A 26,485-nucleotide genomic window follows, 5' to 3' on the forward strand; every position below is an offset into this window, starting at 1 on the left:
TTACTCTGTGCTTACACCCCACGAGCGCCAGGAACCTGAAAACTTGTTAGTAGGATAGGGTGTTTGGTCAGGATTCATCATAGAAGATGATGATGCGACCCAAAATCATAGTGTTTGGTGAAAGGTATTATATATTATTCTCAAGGCAAACAATCGGATGCTGCGGATGAGACATTTCCGTTTATCGGTTGTTAAATTTTAAATGAAATGGTCTAGTCTTAGACAGCCGGCTGTGGAAAGATAGAACAAAAATCATTTGTAATTAAAGAATGAAGGATTAAACAATGTAACTTTTAACTTGAGATGATTTTACGAGTTTTAAATGATTGATGTTTAGTGAGGTACTGATTAACGGTGCGAACGACGAGTTTCGATGTGTATCGAGCTGAAATGGTATGATAGGGTGTTGATAGGGTCAAATCAAACTGGCTAGCTGTCATCGGGACAGCCAAAGCCAGCCGCACCTTCACACGCACACATGCACGCCAAAAAAAACGAAAAACACACCGACGGCGGACGCGAAAATTCTACGACCCTACGGAAAGGAATCGCAAATCTGACTGGCTCAACTGTCATCGGGACAGCCAAAGCCAGCCGCACCTTCACACGCACACACGCACGCCAAAGAAACGAAAAACACACCGACGGCGGACGCGAAAATTCTACGACCCTACGGAAAGGAATCGCAAATCTGACTGGCTCAACTGTCATCGAGACAGCCAAAGCCAGCCGCACCTTCACACGCACACACGCACGCCAAAGAAACGAAAAACACACCGACGGCGGACGCGAAAATTCTACGACCCTACGGAAAGGAATCGCAAATCTGACTGGCTCAACTGTCATCGGGACAGCCAAAGCCAGCCGCACCTTCACACGCACACACGCACGCCAAAGAAACGAAAAACACACCGACGGCGGACGCGAAAATTCTACGACCCTACGGAAAGGAATCGCAAATCTGACTCTATTTTTAAAATATTGAAAAATGTATCAAAAACTTGCAATGATCATTGTGTGTGTGTGTGTGTGTTCAACCAACCAAACGGGACCACGCGGTCGCTTCTTACAAATTGAGTTGTTTCCATGTATTTTCAGATCTTACATTCTATACATGCAAATAACTCGCATAGGCATTTGGAAGGTGTTAGCTCTGCCGAGCTTCGGTGACCCATTTCTACGCTGGCTAGCCGAGCGCGAGGTACTTCAGCTTTGTCGACAAGCCCCGCCCTGAAGAACGTTTGCACCAATCGGATTCAAACGTTATTTAGAACTTCCGAACCCTTGTCAAATGGACAAGGACCCAGCGCGTATATAGTTGATGGTGGTAACAGTATTCCTAATTCTAGTTTAGCTCACCAAGTCGCGATGGCTTAGTGGTTAGCATTTTTGCTTACCAATCCAAAGGACGGGGGATCGAACCCCGACTCGAGCGACTTTGATTTTTCGTTCATGTTCAGAGTTTCAAGATTTATATTTCCTATACTTTCTCGTTGGGAGCAGATGGGAATCGAACCCAGGACCATTCGCTTACAAAGCGAACACCGTAACCAGTCAGCCACGGCCGCTCCTATCAAAAACTTGCAATGATCATTGAAATTTTAATGTTTTTTTTTTAATATATCAAGGTATTTGATTGCAATCGTCAAAAACAATATCTTTACAATTTTAAACAAGCAAAAATTATAATAAGTCAAATAAACAAATTTTTGAATGTTGTTTGTTTTTCATTTTTTAAATCAAGATATGTGAAGCATATTTGCAACACTAGTTCTTTTATGTATTTGCATTAAAAAAACTCAATCATAAGAAAATTGAAAAAAAATGTGTTTACTTTTTCAACTTTTATCAAATATTAATTCCGGCCCGCCACTGCTTCAGAAAAAATAGATCTGGCCCGCAGGGCCAAAAGGTTGGGTACCCCTGCATATACCCCTCGGTCATTTTGGATTGTTTTGATTTCTTGACGTTTGTCTGTTCAAATTTTCAAAGGTTTGTCACAAGTTTTAGAAAGGCTTTGGATCATTTGATGGATAAATATAATTAGTAAGGAATGTTTAAAAGAACAATTCTAGAGTGTTTTTTTAAAAGGTCTTATTAACCTCCGAAAAAAAAAATCAAGTTTGAATTGAGAAAACCCCGGAAAACTCTCCCTTTTTAAATCAAACTCACAGCTAAATTAAAATGTCTAATTAACAAAAGCTTTGACCAGATCAAAAAAGCAATTCAATGTTCAAAAATTGTTAAAATTCCATACAAATACGTATTATGCGTGAAATTCCCTACAAAAATTCCGGCCTGTTAAAAATCTACGAAGAGGGTTGAAAATCCGTATGGTAAGGAAAAAATCCGTACAGTTGGTAGCCTTAGGTATAACACTATTCCAAACAACCAAATATAAAAATAGATCAAAACAAGTAGCATGTCTAAAACAGCTGTCCCAATTTGCCCCAGTTGATTGTATCGAATTTATTCAAATATTGTCTTAAATCACGAAAATCAAAGCATAACTCACGCTAAAGCAACATTAGCTCAAATCTTTTCAGTGGAATCCCCTAAAAGCATGAATATCAACCGTTCGTATTCTGAAATCAAAACAATGTAACGAATGATCCAAACCGTTCCCCGAAGGGCACTCAGCGCCCGTACCTCGGCCCACTTCCAGGATAGAGTGCACTCTCGATGATTCTGACACACCACCACCGTCAACGGAAACCATTCTCCAGGCTGCTTGCGTACGCTGCTGCTGGCTGCCACTCGAAATTATGCAACATGAATATTGATGAGTTGATGGCTGCCAGTCAGCGTAGAAGAAAAATGAGCAGCGGCCACCCCACCCTCACCCACAAATGATGAGATGCCACGAGGAAAAACTTTGCACAATCACGACAGACAGCTGATGCTCTCTTACAAGGGAAGGTCGAGAGCTTTTTTAAAGTTTCACTGCCGTCGGTAGGAAAATATGCATATCACATTATTTCAGTACATCCTTTTGGTGGCTGGCATGCCGAGGTCGGTCGCTCCATTAGGATGTAATGATGAAAATGAAAACAAAAAATAATCAAAAGTTTGCCCAAGAACTCCGCAGTCTTCCCATAAGCTCTGCTAGATTTACACTCTGCACTCGAAAAAGCTTAACACACTCACCACGTGGCGAAGCTGCTGAGAGAAAAATTAATTTAAAACTTTTCCATGCCGTACCCCGGTAATCTTGACGTGTTTGCGGTTTTAATGAGATTTTACACCTCACTCATATTTTCGGGTTTCTCGCCGGCTTCGAACGTTGCTGCACAGACTTTGTCTTTTTGATGGTGCCAACCCGAAATGATCATCAATTTAAGAAGATTATTACTTTTCAAAAATCGGTCGTTTTTCTAGGATTTCCTTCCAGTGGGAGCAAACTTTCGCTCGCTTCCTAGTCTCCTGAAAGTAATAAAACCGAGTTTGCCCATTTTCGTCGTTAGCCATGGCGACGGCCAATTTGTGGCACTTAGTCATCGGGGTGAAAAATTGACTTTGTTGGGAAATTCCTGAGAAAAATCACAATCGATTTAAAAATAACTTTCAAAACTGGACAAATTTTGACCCAAAATACTACAAAGCATAACTGTGCAAAGTCCAGATTATGACAATGTGTATGAAAATGTGACATTTTTATATATAAATCAATGAGGGGGTATGATACGGCACAAGTAATTTTTAAAAGTTTTAATTCAAATGATTTTATGTTTGAAATAAACGAATACAATTTTTGAATATAATTTTAAATAATATCAAATTATCCTGTCCTTTGCTTCATATTTTCAGTACAATTTTATTTTATTTATTGTAAAAATATACAATTAAACTTTTTAAAGCTCTAATCCCAGATATGGTAGCGTAGTCATCAATGAAACAATCTTGGTTTTCAATTTTCAATGATTTTTGTATTTTTTCATAATATTTTTGGTTGAATGAATTAAAACTCGAAGAATGTGCCAAAAATACTTTCAATGCATGTTTTGGAATATTGCCATGGATTTTGAATAGTTTAATCAAGAAAAATCAAAGTGTCTCATTGTGACTTATGGGCTGAAAAAAGAGGGGAACACAGCTCTGGATTCTGCGTGTATTCTAAAATTTGGGCCTTTGAGGTGAGATTGATTATTTTTTTTTTAAATTTTAAATTACCTATTCACCTAACTTAAAAAAAGTCAAAACAAGGTTTGTAAAAATACAATCCGGAACTTAACAAAAATTACTACATACATATTTTGAAATAAAAAGAAGGAAATATTAGTTAAAATCACGGTCAAAGTTAAGCATTGGCAAAGACAAAAAAGGAGTTTAATCCGCATTTTTTTTAAATCATGATTTTCAAAGATTTAAAATTGGATCAAACAATGTTATTTACGAATTTTGTAGAAAATTTTCCATGTGAAAAAAACACTCTCCCATCCCCTAAATGAAACGATGAAATGAACAGGAATGCAGTAAAAATGAAAACTAAAGTTGTCTATTGATGAAAGTTTTTTTTGCGCAAAAATTGTCTGTACCAGGACAACAAACTCAAAATAACATCCCTCTACCGAAGAGATACGAGACGCCTGGGAACTTTCACCAAAGTTAATTAGTTCCGCAAATGTTCCGGTTCGACAAGTTTGTAACCCAACCCAGGTACGGTTCAGGGGATGGTTAGTTGAGCGGTTTACGGTATTATGTGAAAGCAAAAGTGACGGTCATTGGATTTGGCTAGGCTCTGAAAACAACTACCCAAAAACTTGTTCTTCTGCTGAATGGTGTCTTAAAGTTTGTCAATCGCCTACGGGATCACTAAATTGAGCAGTTTTGATGTGGTCCAGGCGCCATTGTTAGTAATTTTATGTTAAAGGGTTGCTTTAAATGAAAATGTCTTCATCATCTTTATGATTACTTTTACGATGTAATTGATTTAATTTTCATCTCATAAGCTAACCTTTCGGTTGGCTGAACATACCAGTTAGCTCAACAAAGTTTCCCTTAAAAGGTCTACATGCTTAGGAACTGTTCTAGCCCGTTTTTCCAGAGTTCAAAATGTTAATTAGATGGGAAAACAATCAAAAAGAAGCGTTTTCATTTTGGGTTTTTTTCTTCTTCCTTGAAACAAAGCAGGGTCCACCGACCTGAGTAAACTGATTCCAGCAATTCGCGGATTCGTTGGAAATTTTGAGGGGGAAAAAGAGCACCGTGCCTAAAGTATACTTAGGATATTCATGCGCTAACAAGCTAAAAGGTTGCCAAAAGCCAACAAAAAGAGGCAAAACGCGCCATTATGGAAAAGTTTTACCGTTTCGTTCACCCAAACCTGCCACCGGGCGTGCGAAATGGGAGGTTTTCCTCGGTGCTGCACTCGTTATTGCTAGGACTATGAGGTTTTGAAGGGTGTGAAAATGTGATAATGATGGTGATTTAAGTGTGAGTATTTTTTGTTTTTATACGTTATTTTGATTTTTTTTCTTAAAATTATTATTTTTTTCATATTTAAGTGCAATTCTCAAAATATCATTTAAGCTTCGTTCCAATATCTACTGAGCGAAGTTTCAAGCATTCCACAGCAAAAGTGCCCTACTTCCTGCCGAAAACACTCGCAACGCCGGCTTGCAACGCACAACTTTTTTGATAAAGTTACAACTTTGATAATTTAAAACAAATGAGAATAGTTTCTAACGAGCGTGGGAGTGGCAGGGTATGAATATCATTATTAAGACAATTTAGAGATTCCTCATGCACAATATGCGCCGTTGACTCGAGACCCACCCCCGCCCTGCCCTGTCGATGCTGAACTAAAAATATGTTTCCATTTTGGAACTGCTGCTGCTGCCGTATTAGGTATGGAATGCTTGGGTTCTTCTTCTACCCAGCGAGCAAAGGCACAAGGTGAAGAATGCCGAGTCGTAGTCTCTCGTAGACTTGGCATCTTTTCCGCAAATATGCTTCTTCTTCTACAGTCAGAGGTTGAGCAGACTCTATGTGTGGGAGGGAAATCTTGCACGGTGTGTATACTATATATTGTACAAGTAAATATGTTAAATGCACAGACTGCTTTTGAAAAGATGTGTTTAGCAATACTTTTGAAGCATTTTTGAAGTTCAACTGCATCTTATTAGGGTATCAATTCTTAAATACTCAAAATTCTGCCCATTCTGTTAATTGTCCCGAATTTTGGTTGGGTGTGTTGTCAGCTTTCCGAGTTGCAATCAAAAATGTAAACATTTACATGTTACAAAACGTCCTCTGACAAAATTTCCTGCTGGCCAGTTGTCGCACTTGCCGAGCTTCCGTGGCCGTGAGGTTACGGGTTTCGCCCCCCCCCCTTCGTGGACAGTTTCCATACAATTATTTTTTTTGTATGGATCGTGGACAAGCGCCATCCCTAAAGTGCCATCCCTAAAGTGTCCACGTGGTTTATGGACGGTCCCTAATCATTTTTTCCGATTTCGCAACATTGTTGTTTATTGTCGGTAAAAATGTTTAGAATTTCGACAACATTGAGTTATCGGATCAGCGTGCACGATTGCTACACCCAAAATTCAGAATCGAGATAATCGTTCTCTCAAAATTTATTGAGGGCTCAGTGCCAAAATCGATAGAATAATGGTACCAAATCACACCATCATAACAAATGAGTTCATTCGTTAGTTGAATCAATAAATCTCCTACAAGTGTCATACATCGACTTCTGACTTTTCCATGGTCACCAAGCTGTGGTGGCCGAGGCAGCTAAGTCATTGGATTGGTTTGTCAAAGGTCTCTGGTTCGATTCCCGTTGTCGACACTTTTGGTTTTTTGTTTGACGGATGAACTTTTTTTTGCAAATGAACCTCGAGAGAATAGTTCTATCGCCCATCTCGAGCTGTGTTCTCTGCGTCCGTGAATGGTACCACTATTCTCTCGACTCGAGACCATCATTCTCTCGGACTAGCGCTGCCAGTTTTGGGTGTATTCGTTCCCAGAATTCTCTCGGTGTAAAATGCAACACAGCCCAAGCAACATATTTTCCAGGAGTTCTACAAGAGCTCTTCAAGATAGCTACAGCATAGCAATTTGGACCGCGGTAGGATAAAACTCTCTTCAAGTACTCTTCCAAACTCCTGAAGAAGTTTTGAAGAGAATTTTATCCTACCGCGGTCCAAACTGCTATGCTGTAGCTATCTTGAAGAGCTCTTGTAGAAATCCTGGAAAAAATGTTACTTGGGAGTAGGCTTGGCCGCTTTATTGAGGGTAACACATCTCGGGAAGCCTCGAATGTACGACGATCATTACTATTGACAAAATATAATTTGGGGCTTGATCTAACCACATGTTTTTCTAATTGCGTTTGTGTGATGGAAATCTTATGATCGGTATCATCCATGTTGCCGAGTTTCTAAACAATGACAAACAAATCATCCACTTTAACAACTCACAGGGCTCTTGTGGTCTCTATTGCAAGTTTCTACACGAAACTAGAAGTCCGAAGGCTTAAATGGGGAAAGCACCCAAACCTCTTTTTACTTCGAGAAACCTTTTACCGCAGGATTCGAACTAACGGCCTTTGGATTGTGAGTCCAAACGCCGGCAAGCGAGCCAACGGAAGCAGGCTGATGGAGGGCTGGAACCATGATCATCCGCTTAGAAAGCGGACAGCGTGACCATTCAGCCACGCCTGCTCTTACAAAAAGTAACAATAAGTTGCTCCTAAAAATGTTACCAATTTCTCCTATCAAATGTTCTTAGAAGAAAACACACACACATTTAGAGGAATAATTCATCAATTACAAAAACAATTGATATTTTATAATTCGTCAACATTGATTTTACGGATTTGCTAAAAAAAACTCTATCCTTGCACTGAGAAAAATCTCGAAGAAAAATTCGAAAGAGACTGAATCGAGCAAGGGTAAATAAAAATACCTTTTTGCAATTTCGTTGTGAAACTACTTACTTTTCTTGTTAAAAATAACAGAATGGAATAGAAACACTTTTCAAATTAAATGCAGAAAAGTTCTACTTTTCAACTACACTCAACCCCCGATGGTTGGTAACTTTTTTGTTTGACACTTTTTTAGTTTGTACCTCGTTGGTTGGTCAAAGTCAAACTAAAAAGTGACGAACTATCACTTTTTACACGGGACTCACAATCACCAAACGTTTGGTAGTAGGTGTGAGCTCTGTGTAAAGAGGGTGTCAAACTAAAAAGTGACCCCGTACGTTTGACAACAGTTGGTGTCATACCATCGGGATTTCAGTGTATATTCAAAGGGTGTATGATTTGGAATTGCAAAAACTGTTGTATGCAACTCGATGCAAAACTTCATTTTTCAGCAATCGTCGTATTTATCCAACTCGGTGAACTTCGTCGATTAAAATTTATTTTATTATTTATTTATTATTTGTTATTCTTTTATTATTTTTTGAACATTTAATGTACAACTCGTGCTGAAAAAACCTTCTTTTTGCAACTTGTTACATAAACTACTATTCTGTGCTATCAATACTTAAATTTGGTATATTGTAAAAGTTCATTTTTTTTCGAAGGATGTTGTTGTGATATTTCAATTGTTATCAAATATGCATGAAAGTATGGGAAAATTTCGACTTGTTTATTTTGCATCAAAATAACATTCAAAACAAATACTTTTATCAGGAAAAAACAAAAGCATTTTTTTAATTATATACACTCCTTTAGGATATTTCCGGAGTTTATAACATTCAAAAGGTCCATTCCACATTTTTTTCTGCTTTCTGAATGTTTTTGAATACTCTTGACTCAAGGCGGTTTCAAATACACCCAGAAAGTGACTTTGCAAATATCTGGAGCAATATTTAAAAAGGACGCAAAAGCATTCTGACAGAACTATTTCGAAAATTCCAGGCCAACAGGAAACTATTTAACACTGGAACGCCCTACGCATGTCCAACTTACACGGACGCCCAAGCCTCCCAAAAAAAGGTGGAACGGTAACTTCAACTCGCTGGTTCTCGGGCATTACTCAACCAATCGGGACGATTCTTGTTTCCAGTGATTTGTAAGAATGTCTAGATGATTCTAAAATTTTGCAGAACTCGATTTGAACAAACCTGTAACTTCTGCGACCGCAAATACGTTACACTTTTTTTAAAACAACTGCCTCCGCGAAATTTTAGGCGATTTTTTACACTCGAAAAAAAAAGTTGGAACGATGATTTTGATCGCAAAAATTACAGATTTGATCAAATTAAGTTCTGCAAAATTCTAAAATCATCTAGAAATCCTAAAAAATCACTGGAAAGAAGAATCATCTTGATTGGCTGAGTTATGCCCAATAACCATTGAGTTGAAGTTACCGTTCCAAATTTTTGGAGTCTTGGGTGTTGGAATGTTAATGAAACCCGCAGCGTTAGAAGGTAGCCGAGAAGAGAAAGTATTGTTTAACTTTTAAGGTTTGGTAAAAAAGTTACCTGTTGTCTTGAAATTTTCTAATTAGTTCCAGCTGTTAAAATGCTTATCCGCCATTTTCTCGTGTTGCTCCAGATATTTTGGCCAATTTTGACAATATCTTTGATTTCAAAACAAATGCTTTCAACTGTGGCAACAAAAATTTTAAAGTTGATTTTTTAAGGAAATTGATGAAAATTTTCTAAGTCGGGATACCAATTTTCAGTATTTGTTGACATTTTTTTACCATATTCATCAAAATGTGATAATTTGAAACATTTATGTGGAAGAACACTGCAATATCCAAATCTGCTAACCTCTTAAATCTGGTAAAAAATGAAATTGTCTGCTCTACAACAAAGTAGAACATTGATACACTCTAGAAAATAACACTGGAATGTTAAGCAGACACAAAACTTTGAAATGATATTTGTTGCTCTGAAAAAAGACCCTTCATGGTTATTATAGATTCAGAAAGTACTTCAAATTTAGCATGATAGAGGTTTTAAAAATACTTTTATTTTTTTATGAACATGCGATTTTTTTAAGTACGCCATCTAACCAGGCATTTAATATTACATAAAAATCTTGTTGACACCAAATCTTCACCTGGCTGCGAAATAATGAAAAACTTGTACTTTTTTAAAATTTTGTTATCGGGGCAACTGCTGTTTGAGTTGGCGGAGAATAACTAAACAATGTGTTAAATTTTTTTATAGACTGACTACGTTTTCAAAATGATTTTCTTGGTTAGTCAAATTGTAACTAACTTGGCTTATTACTTTTTTCAACCGTAAAAAAATTGTTTAAAAATTTGAAAAAAAAAATTATACCTCTAGGATCATTGCTTTGATAGAAACATAAATGTTAATTAAAATCATCTCTCCAAAAGAAAAAAAATCAATCAACAATTCAGAACAAAGAGTACCCAAACTGATTTCGTTCGAGGAAATTCCATCAATCAACGATATCAAACATGACGTCGACTGCATTTAATTTATTTACACCGCCCTGATATGGTTCCACTGATGAGAATGTCACCCCACCGTTGACGTCTGACAGGGGGAGGTCATTTATTTTCCTGTCACCCTGCTCCGCGTGGGTGGTTCACAGTGGCGCGAAATGATAATTGTGGTCTTTATAGGCGAGGGGTTTGCTAAAGCCGCCTATTGAATGGTTATCAATGTGGCAAAGTGTTTTCACATACTTTCATACCCGATCGGGAATATGCAACGGAAATTACATTCGCCTAGCAGGAGGCTTAATGCTATCGTGAATGGTTCATCACACATTCACCTGTTCTGGGGTCTCTGATGGTCGACCATATATGCAAATTCCTGCTGCCAACGCATATGTCAATCATTATATTGATGGGATCATGGTGTGTAGCTGACGGTGTCAGATTTAGTTGAAGTTGAAATAACCGAAATGTTTTCAGTTATTAGAAAAAGCTTACTCGCGCTTCCTGTGACGCAACAATCAGGAAAATCAAGAAATTCCCAAGCGGTGTCGGGTAATTTAGAAGAAAGATTTATTTTATTACATTTCCTGTAAGAAACACGAAATCCAAGAAAACCATTATCGACAGGAAAGGCAGCTAGGTTTCTAGGAACATCAGAAAACCCTTTTCAGAAGTACAAATCAGAAGGTTAAAATTCAAACGAAGACATAACCATATATCCTGCAAGTTATCAGACCCTAGAATCAGAAACACGAAAAGACGGTATTGTCCGCACAGAGCTTGAGAACAAGCATCCGAAGCATGTTCGCGCACCTGAATACAAAGTAGCACGTATAGAGTGAAAGGGACGATCGAGCAAACGGATTAATCGATCAAAGCAGAGAGAAAGTAGAAATTGAGCGAACGACGCCACTAGAATAGAGAGGACAAAACATAGAACGAACTATGATCGCCGCGTAAGCGAGATAGACAAGCTATGCGCGTATGGAAGAAAAGGACAAAAGTCCAGGAGAGAGGTTTAGAACAAGAGAGAAATCTTTTGATTGAGAGCATTGAAAAATTGTACTAAATTTAAGGAACTATATAATGTAACCGAAACTTTTTAATAAACAGTCACTTTTTAATCACCAGTTTGTTAGTTTACATCCTCGAACTTACGCCGGGTTAATTTACTAATAATCCGAAAATAATGTTATTGAAGTAATGCACTGCACATTACATTTTATGGTGGCTCCAGAGAGGAAAAGTACAAAACTGGTGATGGTTCAAAAGTAAGAACCAAGTGTTTGTGGAATTTGCCGAGTTTTCACAAGATAGTGACTCATGTGTAAAAAGTGAGAAGTAGTTCACTTTCCTTCGGCCGCGACCAACGTCTAGGTTGACTCGTGTTCATCAAAATCCGATCAAGTGCCACGTGCCGATCGGTCGCCATCAACATACGGTTGGAAAAGTGCGTTCGTCAAAATCCGGACAAATCTGTTCGGTCACACCCGAATTGCGGATAAGTGTGCCTGGTCCGGACATCGAATAAGTCCGGTTAGATATCAATAATCAGCAACTGTCGTGTTCACTGGAAGAGCACGTTACAACGAAGAAATCCGGTCAATTAGAGATTGCCCGGTCGCATTCGACATCAGGTCGAGCCTACATGCGCCAAGGAGTTTCATCAGTGAATCATCAATCGAAGCAGATCAATCTGAAGGAAAATCTATCGTCGTGTGGACAACGAGACATCGAAGCATCACATCGAGCATAGCAGAACCAGCAACGCAACGAGCATCGCAACGAGCAGCGCAGCATCACGATCACAACGAGCTACAGCAGAAAAGTAGTAAGTCTACAACATTAGCCCGTAAGAAGTGATCTGTTAGGAATAATTCGCAAACTACAAAAAAGAGTGTAAAGAAGCAATATGGCTTCAAAATTGTTCAAGTTTAGTGGCAATACGAATGGTCACTGTCAGCTTTGTAATGATGCTGATGAAAAGGATAAGATGATAGGTTGTGACGATTGCCAACATTGGTTTCACAAAAGTTGTGCAAATGTTCCAAAAGATCCACCCAAGAAACAAGAATGGTTTTGTCCAAGATGTGTGACCATCGCGGAAAAACTCAGAGGAAGTGTAAATCCAATTATCGAAATGATGGAAGCACAAAGGAAGCATTCCGTTACATGTCCAATAAGAGTACTAACAATCAGGTAGCAACCTTAAAAGAAATGATGGATGCATTTAAAGCATCATTGGATGTTAAAAATGAGCAACTCGAAAATCAATCTGCAATGGTAGTTGATAATCCAAGTGGGAGGCTGCAATCCTCCAACTTAACAAAATTGTGACCAGACAAGCCCTCATGGACTTGCCTGATTTCGACAGGTCTTATAAGGTATGGCCCAGGTTTCAGAGTATCTTTGAAACAACTACAAAAGAAGGAGGCTTCAGTGATGTGGAAAATCTGAACCGCCTAGAAAAACATTTAAAGGGACAAGCCCTATTTCACGTAGAGTCTCTGTTGACAGATCATACAAATGTTCCACTAATTATGAAATCCTTAAAGGAACAGTTCGGTAACGTTCGATTCCTTTATGAAGGATATTTAAAAGATGCACTCAGTCTTAAAAACCCAAGTGTGGAGAACCCACAATCAATGATTGATTTCGTAACTTCGATCGAGAACTTAGTTACAAATATCAAACTACTGAAACAACCTGATTACCTGAAGGATCAAAGGTTGATACAAGATCTGGTAGCAAAACTACCATTCAATTTGCGTCAGCAATGGCTGAAATCATTGCTTGAAAAAGAGAAAGCAGTGAATCTGCTTGAAGAATATAAATTGCCTGATTTAGAATCGTTTTCTATATGGCTAAAGGACCATAAGTCATTGGCAACCATGATGATGTCGTATAAGACGGGAGAATACTCTCAACCAGGGAACCGCGAAAGGTTCAATAGAAGAGAAAAATTGAATGCTCATTTGGATATAAAATCAGACAAAAGATACAAGTGTTTCTCATGCAATGAAACAACTCATAGAAATGCTGAATGTCCAGTTTTCGCAAAAATGGATGTCGCTAAAAGAATAGAAAGTGTGAAGCAAAATAGACTTTGTTTCGCATGTTGCAACTTCTCGAACCATAATTCGAGAAACTGCCAGAACCCTAAGAAATGCAATATTGCTGGGTGTAAGATAAACCACCACCCAATGCTTCACGAAACCAAAAGAACTCCTACCGTGGAGAAACATTCTGAAAATACAGCAAATCAAGTTAACCACCATGATAGGAATGATAGTAGTGTGTATTATCAAATCATGCCGGTGGTATTATCAAATGGAGATAAAAGAGTTAGGGTTTTAGCTCTTTTAGATCTCGGTTCATCTACTAGTCTGTTGCTAGATGATGTAAGAAAAGAATTGGCCATAATGGGCACTAAGAAACCATTAGCTCTTTCATGGACTGATGGAAACGTACAAAACGATGAGAACAGTCAAGAGATTACAGTTAGTATCGAAGGCTGTTATGGAAAAACTTACGAGTTACGAAAAATGCGTACTATCAGTAGCATGTCATTACCCGAACAGTCCTTAAATAAGGACAAGATGATTAAACGTTATCCGCATCTGAAGGATACAAATTTGAAAGGTTATGGAAAAGAATGTCCAAAACTTTTAATAGGCTTGCCACACTCGTTCGTTATTCAAGGATTAGAATCAAGAGTAGGCAAATTCAATGAACCCATTGCAAACAGAACCAGATTAGGCTGGGTATTGCATGGCAAAGTATCTGGGAATCATTCCAATAAGAACTCCAATGGGAGACATACAGTTGCGTTGCACAAGGAAGTGCAGCATCATGAAACATCCATAAATAAAATGAAAGGTAAATTCTTACCAAGAAGTAACTTGTCGAAGCCTCTAATTGCAAGAATTGAGGAAACAGAAAGCGTAATTGAAGAAGCGCATAACAAGAATGGCCATTGTGAAATTGGTGTACAACACGCTGATAAAGAATTTAAAACGGAAAATCTAACGAAAAGAAATATGTTATCCACGATTATGAGAGTATATGATCCATTGGGATTAATCTCAAACATTACAATTCAAGGTAAAATATTTATGCAAGAGTTGTGGAAGTTGGGGTTAGAATGGGATGAATCAATTCCAGAAGATTTGAATGAGTCCTGGAACCATTGGATAACTAGACTTTTAGCTACTAAAAATATTAAATTTCCAAGACAACAAATTGAAATAAATCAATTAGCAGCAAAAGCACATGTTGCCCCCAACAAGATGCTGTCCATTCCACGTCTTGAATTATTAGCAGCAGTATTCGGAACTCAAATCGCGGAAAATATAATGAATGAACTAAGATTGAAAATCGACAGAACCATATATTGGTCTGATTCGAAGACAGTGCTAGCTTGGATACAGTCTGATGCTAGATCATATAATGTATTCGTAGGATTACGAATTAGTGAAATACTCGATTCTACAACCGTATCTCAATGGAGATGGGTAGACACGAACAACAATCCAGCAGATGAAGCAACGAAGGTTGTAACAAAAGAATCCATTTGGATGCATGGTCCAAATTTCCTAAAGTATCAAGAAGAAAACTGGCCTGTAAAAGGAAAACGTTTTCAAACAAATGAAGAATTGAAGCCAGTTCATATCATAAAGGAATGCAAAATTCCAAACTATAGTTACATTCAAATAGAATGGTGTTCCGATTGGAGTCGTTTGAAACGAGCCATCGGTGGTATAATGAAAATGATCGTTTCGAAAGCTAAGAATATGGCCTACGAAAATACATTGCTTAAAGAAGATTTCTGCGAAGCTGAAATCGTTCTGATTAAAAAGGCTCAGTGGGATAAGTTCCCGAGCGAAATGAAGTCATTAACATTTGAATTGCCAATCGAGAAAAATAGTTCTCTTAGAGGTCTCACACCGTTCCTTGATGAAAAGGGAGTGATGAGGTCGAGAGGAAGATTGGAAAATGCTGACGTGTTAAACTACGCAGCTAAGTTTCCAATCATATTACCGAAAGATCACCATGTTAGTAAACTCATACTGAAATATTACCACGAGAAATTCTACCATTTGAAACTGGATGCGTCAATAGCATCAGTTAGACAAAAGTACTGGATAATTGACATTAGAGCAACAATGAAGAAAGTAAAGAACGCATGTCAATTATGCAAAAATAGATCGGCGCAACCCCAGCCACCCATAATGGCTGCGCTCCCATCATACAGAACAATTCCGTTTGTCAAACCGTTTACTTATGCCGGAGTAGATTACTTTGGACCAGTAAATGTCTCTATAGGGAGACGTGTTGAAAAACGTTGGGGATTAGTATTTACTTGCCTAATAACAAGAGCAGTTTATTTGGATCTGTCTCGTAATCTGAGTACAGATGCCTTTTTATCTGTTTGAAAAATGTTCAATCAAGACGAGGTAGAATTATGCAATTGTACAGTGACAATGGAACAAATTTCATTGGAGCAAATAATGAAATCAAAAGAATCCGTCAGAGATTAGCAAGCGAAGGAATTGAATGGTTCTTCAATCCACCTTCAGCGCCTCATTTTGGAGGTGTTTGGGAAAGAATGGTAAAAGAAGTCAAAAGTATTTTAGCATCGGTGCAAGAAACTATGCCAGAAGATGTTCTACGAGGCTTACTCACAGAAATTGAGTATATCATAAATAGCAGACCGTTGACTCATATTCCACTGGAGTCAGAAGACGATGAAGTTTTAACACCATATCACTTTCTGATAAATTGTTCCGGTGATATGGAACCAATGTTAACTGATGTTTCAAAAGGTGAAGCTCTACGAGAGCAATGGAAAAGGTCCAGCCAGTTGGCGAATAACTACTGGAACCGATGGATAAAAGAGTATTTACCCAGTCTTACAAAGAGACCAAAATGGAATCAAGAAATGAAATCAATTGAAGTTGGAGATATTGCAATAACTCCTGATGAAGAAAACAAAGGAAAGTGGATCAAATGTTTGGTAACCGACACAAGACCCGGAAAAGACGGGATAGTAAGATTAGTTAGAATCAAAACAGCATCAGGAAAGTATTTGACAAGACCAGTCGTGAAATTAGCCGTTCTCGACGTCAAGCGTAAACAAAGGAATGCATCAGATGATGATGGCAATAAGAAAATCGAAATAAAAGATGATAAGCAAAACGAAAATTTATAAATGATCCCCAAGCAATACGGGGTAAGGAATAATAAGAAGGTATTCAGCATAGATATAGTAAAAGTAAATAAATCATATTATTTTTCCTATATTAACTTCATCTTTCAAGTAATAAATGTAAGGAAAACATATTCAACAATACCCATAAGGATAAGGAACAATTTACTCATGTAACAACTCCAACTAAATTCATATTTGTGGTAAACCTACGGATGTAGATTTACGGGGTCCGGTGTAGCTGACGGTGTCAGATTTAGTTGAAGTTGAAATAACCGAAATGTTTTCAGTTATTAGAAAAAGCTTACTCGCGCTTCCTGTGACGCAACAATCAGGAAAATCAAGAAATTCCCAAGCGGTGTCGGGTAATTTAGAAGAAAGATTTATTTTATTACATTTCCTGTAAGAAACACGAAATCCAAGAAAACCATTATCGACAGGAAAGGCAGCTAGGTTTCTAGGAACATCAGAAAACCCTTTTCAGAAGTACAAATCAGAAGGTTAAAATTCAAACGAAGACATAACCATATATCCTGCAAGTTATCAGACCCTAGAATCAGAAACACGAAAAGACGGTATTGTCCGCACAGAGCTTGAGAACAAGCATCCGAAGCATGTTCGCGCACCTGAATACAAAGTAGCACGTATAGAGTGAAAGGGACGATCGAGCAAACGGATTAATCGATCAAAGCAGAGAGAAAGTAGAAATTGAGCGAACGACGCCACTAGAATAGAGAGGACAAAACATAGAACGAACTATGATCGCCGCGTAAGCGAGATAGACAAGCTATGCGCGTATGGAAGAAAAGGACAAAAGTCCAGGAGAGAGGTTTAGAACAAGAGAGAAATCTTTTGATTGAGAGCATTGAAAAATTGTACTAAATTTAAGGAACTATATAATGTAACCGAATCTTTTTAATAAACAGTCACTTTTTAATCACCAGTTTGTTAGTTTACATCCTCGAACTTACGCCGGGTTAATTTACTAATAATCCGAAAATAATGTTATTGAAGTAATGCACTGCACATTACATGGTGGGTGAGTGGGTGGAAAAAAGGACGAACGAAGAACGGTAAAGTTGATTGCTGATGAATTGCACCGTTTGCAGGTGGGATGTGGGATTGGCTTGATGGCATTGAGTGTGCGTGGTTAATTAACGGTATTTATTTGACGAGCGTGGAGGTAAGCAATCAAGGCAAGAAGTCATTCATCCAGATCAGTGGATGAAGATATCAATTGACCGGTAGAGATGGAGCTGGGATGGCAGTAATTGTTAATTTAAAAGAGAAAAAAATTCGCCAAAAAATGCATTTATATAACTAAGAGAAAGTGATAAATTATTTTTTGTTGGGGTCGAAGGGGTCGAATGGTTTGTCTCCAAACTTTGTATGAAGAATAAGTAAAGTTTATGTGTGTGTGCGTGTGGGTGTGTGCAACCATCCAAACGGGACCACGCGGCCACTTCTTACAAATTGTGTTGTTTCCATGTGTTTTTAGATCTACACTCTATACATGCAAATAACTCGCATAGGCATTTGGAAGGTGTTAGCTCTAAAGTGCCTAATAGAAAGTGGGGACAAGGCACTCAAAATGCAATGCCACTCACAGTTGGTCACTCAAATTTTACCAAGCGTTTTGAATGGAAGGTGTTCATTTTTTGACAAATCCTTTAGACGAAGTAGAGATTGTAAGCACCTTATGTGTAAGATCTTGGAGGTGCTCAATTTTTTGACAGAAAATCGCTGGGTTCTCAGTTCCTCGTGTCCCCACTTTCTATAAGGCACTTTAGTTAGCTCTGCCGAGTTTCGGTAACCCATTTCTACGCTGGCTAGCCGAGCGCGAAGTACTTCAGCTTTATCGACAAGCCCCGCCCTGAAGAACGTTTGCATCAATCGGATTCAAACGTTATTTAGAAATTCCGAACCCTTGTCAAATGGACAAGGACTCAGCGCGTATATAGTTGATAGTAACAGTATTCCTAATTCCAGTCATAACTCACCAAGTGGTTAGCATTTTTGCTTACCAATTCAAAGGACGGGGGATCGAACCCCACCTCGAGCGACTTTGATTTTTCGTTTTCATTCAGTATTTCAAGTATTTCTAAGTATTAAACTTTCTCGTTGGGAGCAGATGGGCATCAAACCCAGGACCATTCGCTTACAAAGCGAACATCGTAACCAGTCAGTCACGGCCGCTCCTTAGTAAGATTGGCGTAGTTGTCTTAATTGGATTGTATGGATGTTAGAGTAGATGAAAGAGTTATTTGAACAAAATGATGAAAAGCTCTCACCAAAACCACACAATCTTCAACAGCTTGATTCCAATCTTCTCAACACGTTCCTCTTGAATCATCAGCAGGAAGAATCATCAGTAGAATTCCCGGGAGCGGACCTGGTACCGATACACAACTTTGAAGTAATCAGACGATGATCACCACCCACACCTTCTTCCTCGATGTTCCAGCAACGCTTGAATTAACAACCACTTCGCGATTTTTTCCTGCCTTTTTTGCTTCTTCAAATTTTAACTGATTTCACAAATTTTAAAGAAAATTTTAAGACGATCTTAAAGTGAAAAATGACAGCAAACGAAAAAACGCTTCCGGCCCCAGGCACAGCTTGCTTCGATCTCAAGAATAAGTAAAGTTTATCACTGTTTGCGCATGCAAAAGGTTCAGATTGTAGATTTGTATCAGTTCAGTTAGATCTAGTACTACAGAATAATTCTAAGCATCTCCAAATGAGTTCTTGGCATTGTTATAGAATTTCCCGCTAGAACTACCAGCTTTGGTCACAAGAATCTTCTCTAGAAGTGGCCATTGCTCCGCGAGACACAGTACAGAACAGATCAGACAGAACAGAACCGTCCTGTTCTGAAATACAGCTCAAGATGTAGAAAGTTACAGTTTTCTCGTCTAATTACCGTCCAGTACAGTTCAATAAACCGACAGAAACCAAGAGCAATAAAGTTTTGATTATAATTTACTGTGCAACAGCTAACCCGCGAGTTTCAGTTCTGTCCAGATCCGATTATGCCACGAACCAAGCACCAGACGCTCTTATGTGCGTTAACAATCACTATAGCAAAAATCTAAGCAACTGCATGCAAAACGTACGATGCACGAAACCGACTAATTCTCCGTTCAATTTTATGAAATTTCAAGTAAAATCTGTAAACTCATTTTCAATTTTTTGTATCATGCAACAAATTCTCATCTACAGTACACAACCCAGATACCAAACAACCCACTGCCGTACTCAGAAATTCAACAACAAAGATATCATAATCCCATAAAGAAAGAAGAAAGCCCACTTTTGCCAGCTTGTCACGCTTTTCGCCGAACATAGTAAGGTTAAACTAAAACCAAACCGACCTTCCGGCCTGCCATAAATTCTCCGCGCAATCGGCCAAATCACAGCAAACAAAAGGGCCACCACCACGTTGAAATTCGGTCCCAAAGATTTACTGCTGCTCCCGAGGAAGTTGATTTAGGGCTTTCGAAATGGCAAAACCTGGCCACCCCCGTTATCACGCCTCAAATGACGAGGATTGACATTTTCTTGCGAGGGTAAACATTCGCCATTCACGCGAAGGGGGAAACACTTTATCGGCCTCCTTTCAACAAAAAGAAGCTTTTTTCTATGAAGAGATTCACAGTTGGGCTTGAAACAAAAAGAGCCGAGTTGGGGTTTTCCATGGAAATTCGTACACTAGATTTAACACGTATACAACCCTCCTCCTTGATGGAGATCTATGAGGTGAGAAGACAATTGACAGCCTGACACGTCTCGTGCATTGTTTTCCCGCCAAGCTTGTATGAGGGAACGTTCACTCTCAATGCAACGAAAGTCGTTGATTTTCTCAAGTGTGATCATTTCGAACGTCCCTCACAGTTCACGAAAGAAACAAAAAAAGACACCTCTTTGTTATTCGAACTGAGTTTTTCTCGGAATAAATTATTACTTACTTCCCGACCAGCAGTGTTGCCATCTCACACGCACACGCACACGCCTACGTGAGCGGGAGATGTGCAAGACGACGCACCGATTCCCGTAAAGAATGGGACTAAAAGCCCAGAACAAACACATCCTGACGTAATAAGAAGAATAAATTGATATATGTTTTGCCTTGAGAAGGCGCTATGATAATGGTTTCGCGTCTCAATCGCCATTTAGGTGTGAAAATATAAGTTACTATTTTAAAATAACCAATATGTTTTAGATGCTTACAATCCTTTTCAACATAGGCTCTGTGAGTGACAAACGTTTTACCGAAATCGAATGTTTTCAAAATCAAAAATGTTACTAATATTAAACTGTTTTCTATTCGCTTCGCTTCGCTAGGAGACGGTGATTTTAGCGGATTGCAGACTGGATTTTCGCCATGTGATGTGATGATTGTCTAAGCCCAAGTTGCCTAGGAATCGATAATTGGGAATAGAACCAATTCCACCTGAACCAGATTCTCACCACCATGGCAGCCGTCCATTGCCGGCCGCTCCCATCTCCACCGCACACCAGGGACAAGGAAAGGGATTTGGAAGACGGGAAGTGTTGATGCTCCACTTGTTTAAGGGGTCAAGGGCAAGTAAATTACTAATATAAGCTAATATCAAACTGTTTTCTATTACAGATAAACCTCGCATAGTGCGCTGGCGTTACGTTTTGTATTTCTTCTATTGCTCTAAAACGACAAAATATGTTTGCGATTTTTTTGAAGCTTATTGCAGATTGGATCAAGACGAACAAATTGTTTCAAAAAGACTGCAAAAATATTGTGTCATGTTTGAGAAAGCGACGGAATACAAAGCGTAATGCCTGCCCACTATGCGAGTTTTAATAGTACAATTAAACTTTCAAGAAGTTTACACATTAGTGATTATTTCAGATTAAACAACAAGTACAAGCAAAATGACGATTTTCGACATATTTTGCATTTTTGAAGAAAAAAAAACCTCAGAACAGGATTTGTGACAGAATCGTTTGATTCCGTGTTTGGTAGACTCAAAACCCAAGTATTACTCAAGTATTACACAAGTGCTGAAATGTTGAACTTTTCTGCACTCAAAAGAGTGCTATAATAACATTTTCAGCACTTTTTGTGATGATAGAGCAATTTCGTCGTTACAGAATCAAAGAAAAGTAAGTATTTTCAAATCGGAAAGGAGTAATTCCTTCAAAAACCGGCAATGGATTTCATTAATTTGTATTTTATTTTTAAATTTGAATAAAATTTTCCCGAAGGCTACTCTCTGAACAAAGAGCCATTTTGCATACAAGTCTCGATACAACTTTGTTTTTTTTTTGCAAATCTTTAACTGTGAAGGAATTTTTTGATTGATTTGTTGATTTGGGCAAAGTTGCAGTTATTGGTTAGGACATTTCAGAAAAAAACAGTTACACTCTTAAAAATCACTATTTTCTTAATTTACTTTATAACGATAAAAGTAGAATTAAAAAAAGTGTCCATGACTTCCATTAGTATGTCCTAAAAAAGACGATTTGGTGGAAACCCTAGGGATCACCTGGATTTCGATAGGTTTTTGTCTCAGGAAAAAAAATCATGCATTGAAAAAAAAATCCAAAAATTGTTTAGAACTCGCGATTTGCGATTTTCTGAAAAATTGCCTGTTTCCATAGAAAATGTGTTATTTCGTTCTAAAACAATGAAATTTTTTATCAAATTGTTTCATAAAATTAGCATTGTATCTATGTAAATAATATTTTCTGTTTGATAAAAAACGTTACATAACCCACCTTCCTGACATTCATATAGTAAATACATTTAGTCAAAATAGCACAATTCCCGCTTAACATGTTTCAAAAACTATGCTTCATTACTAATTTCTTGTGTTTTTGAATCTTCAATTTTTTGGCCTATTGCAAAGATCTTTTGATTACGAATTCAACGATGGGTCGCTAAATTGATCTGGACAACGTTTTCATCAAAATATTTGAGATCTGGCATATTTTTCTTTATAAATAACACTCAAGTGCTAGTAACTTTTAATAGGGGGCCAGATCTTCGATCTTTTGGATTCCTTGGAATGGTCTTTTGATTACCCATCCAACGATGGGTTGCATTAAATCCGGATAATATATTCATCAAATGGTTGAGATCCGGCTTCAAAAATGTGCATAAATAACACATAAGTGCTTATAATTATTGATAGAGTTGTCAGATCTGCAATATTTTGGGCTATTTATTGAGGTCTTTTAAATACATTTTTAATTTCAAAAAGCAATATTGTTCAGAAAGAAGTTGCCTACCTGTTGATGGCGTTTGTTTTAGCAGCTTTTTTTAGTTGGTTTTGGAGAGAAATTGGTTGATTCTAGAGAGAAAACATCAAACACCGGGTTGATTTACAGGTTCCAAGATATCTTGAGATGTGATGGACCAAATTGGCTGACATTTGGAGTGAGTACTCCCAAGACTTATCCCGTGTGTAAGACGAAGACCGATTTTGAAATTTAGGTTTTTAAAAATTACAAAAATCAAAAACTGTTGACTAATTATATGTTGTTGTTTATTTTATTAACGTGACTTTAACCTAGAGAGGTCATTCGTCACTTGACTAATTATATGAAAAACAGAAAAATACTGTTGTCTTAAAAAAAATGTTTGAAAATCGGCCTTCGTCATGCACATAGTTAGTATTAACCAAAATTTGGAGCCGATTTGGTCAAAGCAGTGTTGAGATATCGTTGAACCCGTGTTTTGAAACTGCTAACTTCAAATAGCTGTATCTCGGCAATGATGAGCATGAGCATGAGCATGGTTGACTGCCAATGAGCTGCTACTCCGTTATTGACAGATCAGCTGAAGTTAAACAATGAATCAAAAATGATCAGTGGGAGCCAACCATCCGTTCACTGTTTAACCTCTGAAGATCCCTACTTTATTAGTCAATACCGGCGCCCTCCCAAGAAGCCTGCAGTTCAACGAAAGGGAGGAATGTTAGTCCGATAGTTGAAGTTGCAGACTCATCAAGCACACAGTTTTTCGCTATATACTTGTTGATACCGCTTGAGACCGTTGAATCCACAGCATCTCCTTCAAGCATCACGTGATTATTATTTTTGGGTTAGTAGGATAAGGTATTGGCTTTTCGATGCCTCCCGAGCTACGATGCTATGGGGAGGACTTTCATAACAGACCCGTCGGCGAGCCTTCCGAGCAACGATGCTATGGGAAGGTCTTTTTGGTTAACACACAAAGTCACTCACACACAATTATTTCACTCCACTATTAATTAATCCAAAATGTCAGTGCGTCTTTCGATCATTATATAGAAATGACTTTTTCACCATTAAAAATAAAACCTTATTCAAAACATTATACGCAATTTACCCGACGCCGTGCCTTCCGATCAACGATGATATAGGAAGGGCTTTGAAAATCACAAAACAATTAATTAAGATCTCAAAAAAAAAAATCACAAAAAACACCAATTACTCAACGAAAATTACGCTCAAGACACAAATAATTCAGTAAGTCATGCTATTATTCGATCACCACAATCACTCACCCCTAACGTACAGCGACACAAAAGCACACACAAAAAATAACCTGCATAATCACGATTTCGCGTCCCCACTTCCAGCGCACCAATGATGCTATTATTCGATTAGCACAATCACTCATCCGATACGAACAGCGACACAAAAGCACACAAAAAAATAACCTGCATAATCACGATTTCGCGTCCCCACTTCCAGCGCACCAATGATCACAAATAGCTGTATCTCGGCAATGATGTCTTTAAAGTTATGATAATAGTTGAAAATGATTATTTTAATGCCCTGTAAACTAATTTAAAAAAAGTTACAGTGTTTGTTCATACCAACCGTTGACATTTTTGCCAATTTACACGTATGTAACCTCTTAATGAAAACATTATTTTCGAACAATTCTATAATTTGCTATAAAATCATCACACAAATTTTGAAGATTTTGTTTCTTTCCATTTCTTTCCAAATATTTAAAAATACAATACAATTTAAGTTTTCTAAGTGTCACTCAAGCAATTTGTTTTAGTGTTTTATGTATTGGAGGGAGAAAAGTCAAATTTGAGCCATTCTAATGAATAGTTAAAAGCAAGGGTCCAGATTGCGACTCATTTACTCGCGACCACAAATTGAAAGCATAGCATAGCATTGGTGTCTACCCCTAGCTGCTACTTCGTTATTGACCAGGACCCCCAAACATTGCTCCGTGGACCACAGATGAAAAGTAGGAACCAATCATCATCCCTTCGCAATTTTCAAAGGTCCCTATCGTGCTGATCAATACCGACGCCGGCCACGACCAGTGGTAAGACACGGGGAAGTGGATGGGAATGTTAGCCGATACTTGAGTGATGGGACCGCCAAATCGACTGCGTCTCCGACAAAGTATCACATGAGTTTTGAGGGGTTAGTAAGATGGGTATGAGGTCAGGATTCACTGTGGTTGGTGATGCGACCATGAGCAATTTGTTTATCGGTTGAAATTTTAAAATCTTAGGCAGCCGGCTGCGGAAAGATACCTATCTAGGGATTTAAATATAGTATTAATTCGACCGCGATTCTCCAGAAATTCTCCGTCGGCGTGCCTTCCGATCAACGGTGATGTAGGAAGGGCTTCATTCTTTAAAATTATTTTATATCATAAGCCTTAAAACATATCCGTCGACGTGCCTTCCGATCCTCGATGATATGGAAAGGACTTAATCCAGCAATACGACTTGCTTGTCTCAAAAACAAAAATCGGATCGTTTCTATCGAAAACTATATAAAGAGAACAAAAATAAAATTCATCGGCCAACGAACGCGCGAACAAAAAATAAATGAAAAAAGAAGAAGAAGAAATCCAATCACCCCATGCACTCGAACAGCGACACAAAAGAGACGGAAAATCGCACAAAAAAACAGGACTGAGCGTCCACACAGGCACCGCACTCACTCGCGACCACAAATTGAAAGCGACAAAAAACTGCTCTGACCGTTTCCGACCGTTTGTCGCTTCCACACCAATCGTTACAGAATACTTTCTCTTAGCTCTCCCTCTCACTTCAAACGGGTAGTACAGCGAATGGTTCAGAGAGATCGATTGCGTTATGTCGCTCAGTCGCTGAGTCGAAATAGTATGCGATCGGCTTTGATTCATTCAGTTATTAAACTGCTTTAAATCTATGTTTTGCAGTTTTGTTGATAACACGGCATCAGAGACCAGTTGCAAGCAATTTCTATCATGCCAAATACAAATTTACGGCAAACTGTGGTAGTGCAGGCCAAAAGAGCGCCGAGCTGGTATGTTGTTAGATTTTCTCCTCTCTGAACGTATTCGTGTGTGACTCAAGTCGACGGACGGAGAGAGCAAAGAAATTCACGAAATAGGGGAAATATACTCATTTTAATCACTCTAAGCCGTTCGACCAATTCTCATCACTTTTGTCGTTTTCCGCTATTAAATCGACATTTTCAGATGTATCAACTATGTAGAGTTGCTTGCTCACTTTTCTTAGAGCTATTTATTACTTTGGAACAGTCAAAAACACTTTATGAAAGCTGTAATTCATGATCAAAGTGCTGATAGGCCGATAATAGAAATAGGCTGAGAAAGGGTACAGTTCCCCTATTTGTGTCGCTGGCAAAAGCGATTGAGCAAGTCACTGGCAACCTGAGTGTAGTGTTCACTCGCGACTGGTTGCGAGCTCCAGTCGCCAAAGATTCGCTCAGCGATGAGTGAGTGATTTCTGATCTTTGAACCGGTCCTACCCTAGGTCAAAAGATTTTTCAATATAAAAACTTTTTTTCAGAACACTGAAATAAAAAATATACAAATTTTTTAAGTTCAAGGAATTTTGGCTCATTTCCTAATTTAGTAATTGGGTTTTTTTTGGATTACTCAACTGCCCAC

The 26,485-nt window shown here is 38.3% G+C and overlaps 1 protein-coding gene across 11 annotated transcripts in view; it reads right to left on the bottom strand.

The window, feature by feature from the left end:
* LOC6043806 overlaps positions 1-26,485 on the bottom strand; it is a 274,342-nt gene that overhangs the window by 123,885 nt on the left and 123,972 nt on the right. The gene's annotated exons all lie outside the window — the stretch shown is intronic.

This window comes from Culex quinquefasciatus, chromosome 3 (genome assembly GCF_015732765.1).
Source record: "Culex quinquefasciatus strain JHB chromosome 3, VPISU_Cqui_1.0_pri_paternal, whole genome shotgun sequence".
NCBI classification, from domain to species: Eukaryota; Metazoa; Arthropoda; class Insecta; order Diptera; family Culicidae; genus Culex; species Culex quinquefasciatus.